Below are 6000 nucleotides of genomic sequence, written 5' to 3'. Positions count from 1 at the left end.
AACCATCCTAAAAGTCGCTTCTTGTCAGGTGTTTGGTCCCCGAAAATCTCAGCAATGAGAAAAGTAAATAAATGAGCCCCATTATATACATAAATGATGGGATCTCTTTTGCCTCACTCTGTAGACTGGGAATAAGTTATAATCGCTTTTCCTGGTAAACAGATGCACATGTATATAACATTTTAATAGATAAGTTGATAAGTGAGTTTCTGCAACATCTGGATCGGAGTAAGTCTTACCTCCCTCTCTCTCTCCAAAGTTCTCACTGGCTTTGATAAAAAATGAAAAAGCTAGCTCAGCTCTTCCTCAATAGCAACAAAACCCAGCCCTTTACACACTTCCTGGAGACAAGAGCCATTCAGTCTAAAGAGAGAGCTCAAAGTCGGACGGCATCATTCTGTAATCCCTTCCAGAGTGGTGACACTTGGCTGATTTGTCAAAAACCCTTCTACATACATAGCCAACCGCCTTCTTTTAATGAATGTCAGCCTTTTAGAATCAACGACGCTGACATTACTCTGTGGAGCGAAGACTGACGGCCCAACTTATAAATTCCCTGACGCCTATATTAGCAAGAAAGGCGAGATGAGTTTTCTGTTCGCTGGGCTTGTTCTGCTGTCAAATTCTGGGGGACTTGCACTTCAAGTCCCCCAGAATATATTCTATTCAAATTAAATTATCTTCCTTTTTGCCAGCCAGGGAAAAAATTTAGAAGAATATTATCAACTAAGTGGATCACAAAATGTGAGTTAAGCCTTGCTTCCTAGGTGAAAAGATATTAAAATGAATTATATTCCCCAGACACATGATGTGTTTCAAAGGGTCACCTGCTACATCTGTTAAGAATGTCTTTTAAAGGACCTTTGAGTCAAAAGAGGAGGTAAACAAGCAACCAATAGACTTTCCTTCCTGAAAGAGATAGTGGATGCCCCTTTGCTGTTGGCAGAACCTTGAGGGTGTGTCCCCCCTTGGTTTGACTTCTTTCCACAAAGACTTTTTAACCAGTAACAATGCTGGCAAATGCCACACCATATAACTTTTTTTGGTATTAAAATTTTTCAGTTTTACTGAGATTTACTAATATCTGGGCCAGGGAAATAAATCAGTGGGTAAGGGAATTTGCTGTATCAACATGACAACTTGAGGGGACTTGATCTCCAAGCCCTCCAGTAGAACGAGACAGCCAACTTCCAAAATTTGTCTTCCCTTCACACATGCTCTGTGACTTGTACAAGCCCACACCACCAATGCCTCCACACAATAACAAAGAATTGCTCTAATTCTAACTTCTCCCTCTAACTTCCATATCCCACTTACGTTGCCTGTCCTTACTTAGCCTGTCAATCCTAGATGGGGGACAATCATATTTCATATCATAAACTCTCACTTTGAGTTCCTTCAAAATATATGTATAGGTATTAAAACACACACACACACACACACATACACACATACCCTTGTGCGGTCTGGAGAGGTAGCTCAGTTTGTAGAAAGACTGCTCAGTATGTCGGAACTCCTAGGTTCAATCTCAGCATTCAGTATAATGTTGCATGCCTTTAATTCCAGCACTCCAGGATGGCAAGTAGTGCAAAGTCAAACTTAGCTACATAGCAAGCTTGCGGCCAGCCTGGGCTACCTGAAATGCTGTCTCAAAAAGAACTGGAAATGCCTTGTGATTTCAAAGTCTCTAGTCACAGTGGTAGTGGTAAGACTGGCACCCAGTCTCCCAACACCCTTACCACTAAGCTGCTATCACCAGCAGCTGTGGCTGTAGCCTTTCCATCAGCCTTACCACAAAGCTTTCCTGGGGAAGCCTAGGTTGTTTTTTACATAAAGGTGGAGCTAATAAGTATCTTAGACTTTGTGAGTTATTTTATTTTCCTTATAATTACCCAGATTTATAATCCACCATGAGGAATGAGACTACAAATGGTTGTGGCTGTAAGTTTACAAAACAATCATCAGGCCAGATTTGGACAGTGTGCTTGAAGGGTATGACAGTGTGTTTGTTTACCTTTGGTCCAGATCCTTGCCATTTGTATCTTGGTTACATTCATAAAACTCAAATTGGCAACATTTTTTTTCTTATCTCCTGAACTAAGCTGTAGATTTGACAAAGGACAGAGCTGTCCTGTCCCACGTTTTCTGCCAGTCCATCATTCCTAACATTGGGTTATATCTTTCACAAACACCAGAAGAGTGATTGCATGAAAGAGGGAGGAATTCCTCATCTTCGTGGACTACTAGACACTTTGTACTCTGGGGTAAATGCAGTTTGGAGGAAGTCTCAGCTCTATAAATGATGACAGACATGTGTGTGTCCGTGTTTAGAGTGAACTCCAAGCACTGTGAAATGCTTCACTCATTTCAAACCTATTTAACTCAGTACCATGAGATCAGGATGGGACCCTAGAACATTGTTGTAGAAAGTTAAATTCTAGATTATGATCACTTGAAGTATCTTTCCCCTGGTTAGGACATACTAAAGAACTTTCCAGTACATGAGCAATGAGAGAGCAAGATGAATCCTAAAAGAGGCTCCACCACATTTGACCATAGCCTTACGAGGAACTCCTGATGGTTTGTCTTTAAGCCAAGTGGGTAAGATAGCAACTGTGTTCATAGAACAGAGGCAGGGGAAACACCTTCCTTTTTCTATCTTATGTTTAGAGAGTGTTGGACTCAGTGCCTAGACATGGATATGTTTCAAAAGCAGGGATACTCAATTTTCTACAGGACAGACCAGCAATGTGAACTCTGTAGGTTCTACATAGTCTGTACACCTGGAAATTACAAGCTGAATGTCATGTACAGGAGATTTCTATTATCTAATTCAGGTTTACCATTGAAAAATAGGCAGTGGTTTGACCTCAAAGTACAGTTTAAAAAAAAAATCAAATAACCTTGGGAAGACAGGACATCTTCCTCTATCAGTGACCATGTACATCTGAGATTGTGCTGCTCTGCCCAGTAATTACTTCTGATGTTATATCATCTATCATGTGTGAGTCTGTCCCTCCAAGAAGGAGATGAAGCTAGCCTTTGCACCAGGTCCATAACACGACATCAAACCAAGGAGAATGTGAATGGATTTTGAATTGCTCTAAACTAGAATTTTATGAGACAAAAAAAGTAACATTTTATGTCTTAATAAATACATCAACCTCCTTTGTTGGAGTCATAACATATAACTCCCTAGGCAGAGTGACATAAAACGATGGGCATTTCTGCAACCCACAGGGGAATGGCAAAACAAAATCCTAGAGAAGCACCACAAACCGGAGTCTGGAAGCAAGGCTTAGAGTTGAATGACTGGCACCACCTGTGGATTTTATGAGACTCTGAAAAATCTGCCCAGTTGAGTTTAGCATAGATGTAGTATAATTGGGATGTTTGAGAGATTGGGTGCCTGGCCCAACCAACCTGTATGTGGGTCCCAGCTCAGTGCAATTTCAACTCTGCCACCTCTGACAAGACAAACTGCCTGAGTATTTTAAGGCTCATTTCACAGATGAGGTTTTAATCTAAATGAGAGGAAGATAATCACAGCATTCACCTAAAGGGTAATTGTGAGAATCCATGGGATAATGAATTCATCAGGAGTGCCTGTCCAGTGCCTGCCATGTGCTGCAAATTCACAGCAGACATCTGGTAGACCTTATGAAAGCTATATACGGACTGTAGTGGAATACTCTTAACTAATATTCCTAGCACACCAAAGGGCCTCAGGATGCTTCCAGATGCCTCCTTAAGGATACATGACCCGGCAGTGCTGGGTGGTTCCTACTGGTTTTGTCCTGACTGTGGGTTACAGTCAATCAGTCCCTGTAATGATTAAGTGTCACAGACAGCTAGACTGGATTTTGAATCATCTAGAAAATTGGGGAGGCATACCTGTGGCATGTCTGTGAGGCTATTTCCACGGGAGATTCACTCAGTATGGCAAATCAAGCCACTCTATCCCATGAGCTGAGTGCATAGGTAAAAGAAACAGTTGTGTGAAAAGTCAAAATTTGTCAAAAGGAACAAAGAAGGGTGTCATATAGTAATACAATGATCAATTCATCAGGAAGGAGTAACAAGTGTAGATCCATATACATTCAATGGCAGAGCACCAGAGTATAGGAAGCAAACTTTAGAAGAGATGATGGGATAAATGAACAGCAACACAATGAGACTGCAAGTTTTCAGCCTCCCACCCTCTTCAGTAGCAGAACAGCAAAGCTGAGAATCAAAGTAACCAGAAACGTAACACTGAAGGTCAAACGGGCTCCGTAAGTCTATACAAACACTAACTGAAGTTCTCAAATACATATGGAATATTGCTTTGGGATAGAGCACATATTAAATTAGAAGACAAATTTTTAGCAAATTCAAGATTTAGGATTGAAATGATATCAAGCAGAAGACGAGAGAGATGACTGGGAGGCTAAGAGTGTTTGCTACTCTGACGAGGGACCAGGATTCAGCTCCCAGTACCTTGAAATGGCTCACAGCCATCTGTAACTCCAAATCCAGGGGATCCAATGCCCTCTACTGGCCTCCATAGGCATCTACACCCATGTGCATGCATGCTCAAGCAGGCACACAGACACACACACACACAATTAAAATGTTTAAAATAAAATTTGAAACAAGATATTATAACAAGCATATTTAGTCATTACACTGGAATTAAACTGAAAATTAATGACAAAAAGAAATGACACTGTTAATGATACTCTGCTATGCTTGCAGACAAGAGCCTAGGATAGCTGTCTCCCGAGAGGTTTCATTCAACAGCAGAGGGAAACAGATGCAGAGACCTACAGCCAAACATCAGATGGAGTTTGAGAAGTCTTGGGGAGCAGTGGGAGGATAGGACTGAGAAAGCCAGAGGGGTCAAGGACACCAAAAAGAGACCTACAGAGCCAACTAAACTGCACCCGGCTTACAGATACTGAACCACCAACCAAAGAGCATGTAGATGTTAGACCTAGGCCCCCTACACATTTGTAGCAAATGTACAGCTTGTTCTCCATGTGGGTCCCCCAACAATTGGAGCAGGGGCTGCCTCTGACTCTGTTGTTTGCCATTGGATCCCCTTTTCCTAGCTGGACTGCCTGGTTAGGCCTCAGTGGGGCTGGATGTGCTTGGTCCTACTGTGACTTGATGCCCCAGGGTAGGTGGTAGCCAAGGGCAGGCTTCCCTTTCCATGGGGAAAAAGGTGGTAATGGGGGAGGGATTTGTAAGGATGGGACTGGGAGAAGAAGAGGAAGGGGGACTTCAATTAGAATGTAAAGTGAAAAAATAAATTAATTAAAGAAAATAAATGAATATATTTTGAAACAAGATATTATAATAAGTATATTTAGTCATTACAGTGGAATTGAACTGAAAATGAATGACAAAAAGAAAAAATTCACACAGATATGGAGATTTTTTTAAAAAAAACTAGCTTTTAGATGAAGTAGGAATCAAAGGGGAAATTAGAAACTATCTCATGCAAAAACCACAAAAACACAGCATTCGAAAACCCTAAAGACACAGCCAAGTCAGCAATACAAAGTCAATTTATAGTTAGAGTAGCTTCTCTCACAAAATACCATGCACTGGGCTGTTTATAAACAACAGGAATTTAAATTCCACAATTCTAGAGACTGGGATGGCCGAGATCAGGCATTGGCAGGGCTGATACCTGGTACTGGCCCACCTCCTGCTCAAAATGGCTACTTTTTTTTACAATCCTTTATGCTTCTCTTGGATCGGTTACAATGTCTTTCTTTCATTCCTAATTTAATTTCAGGATTTTTTTCTTAGTGAAGCTAACTAAAACTTATTCCCTTGATCTTTAAAAATAGTTCTGTTGATTTCAGCTATTTGTTATGGTTTTATTCCCCTTTTTGGTCTAATTCTTTCATTTCCTCCACTAACTTTAGTGTTAACTGTTTTTTTATTTTCTGTTTTGTCTTTTATTTTAGATTTTTCTTCTTTTTCATGTAAATATTTTTAAAAAGTACA

Source organism: Mus caroli, unplaced genomic scaffold (assembly GCF_978045245.1).
Source record: "Mus caroli unplaced genomic scaffold, Mus_caroli_1 scaffold_11, whole genome shotgun sequence".
Taxonomy (NCBI): Eukaryota; Metazoa; Chordata; class Mammalia; order Rodentia; family Muridae; genus Mus; species Mus caroli.
Note: the sequence above shows the minus strand (reverse complement) of the source record.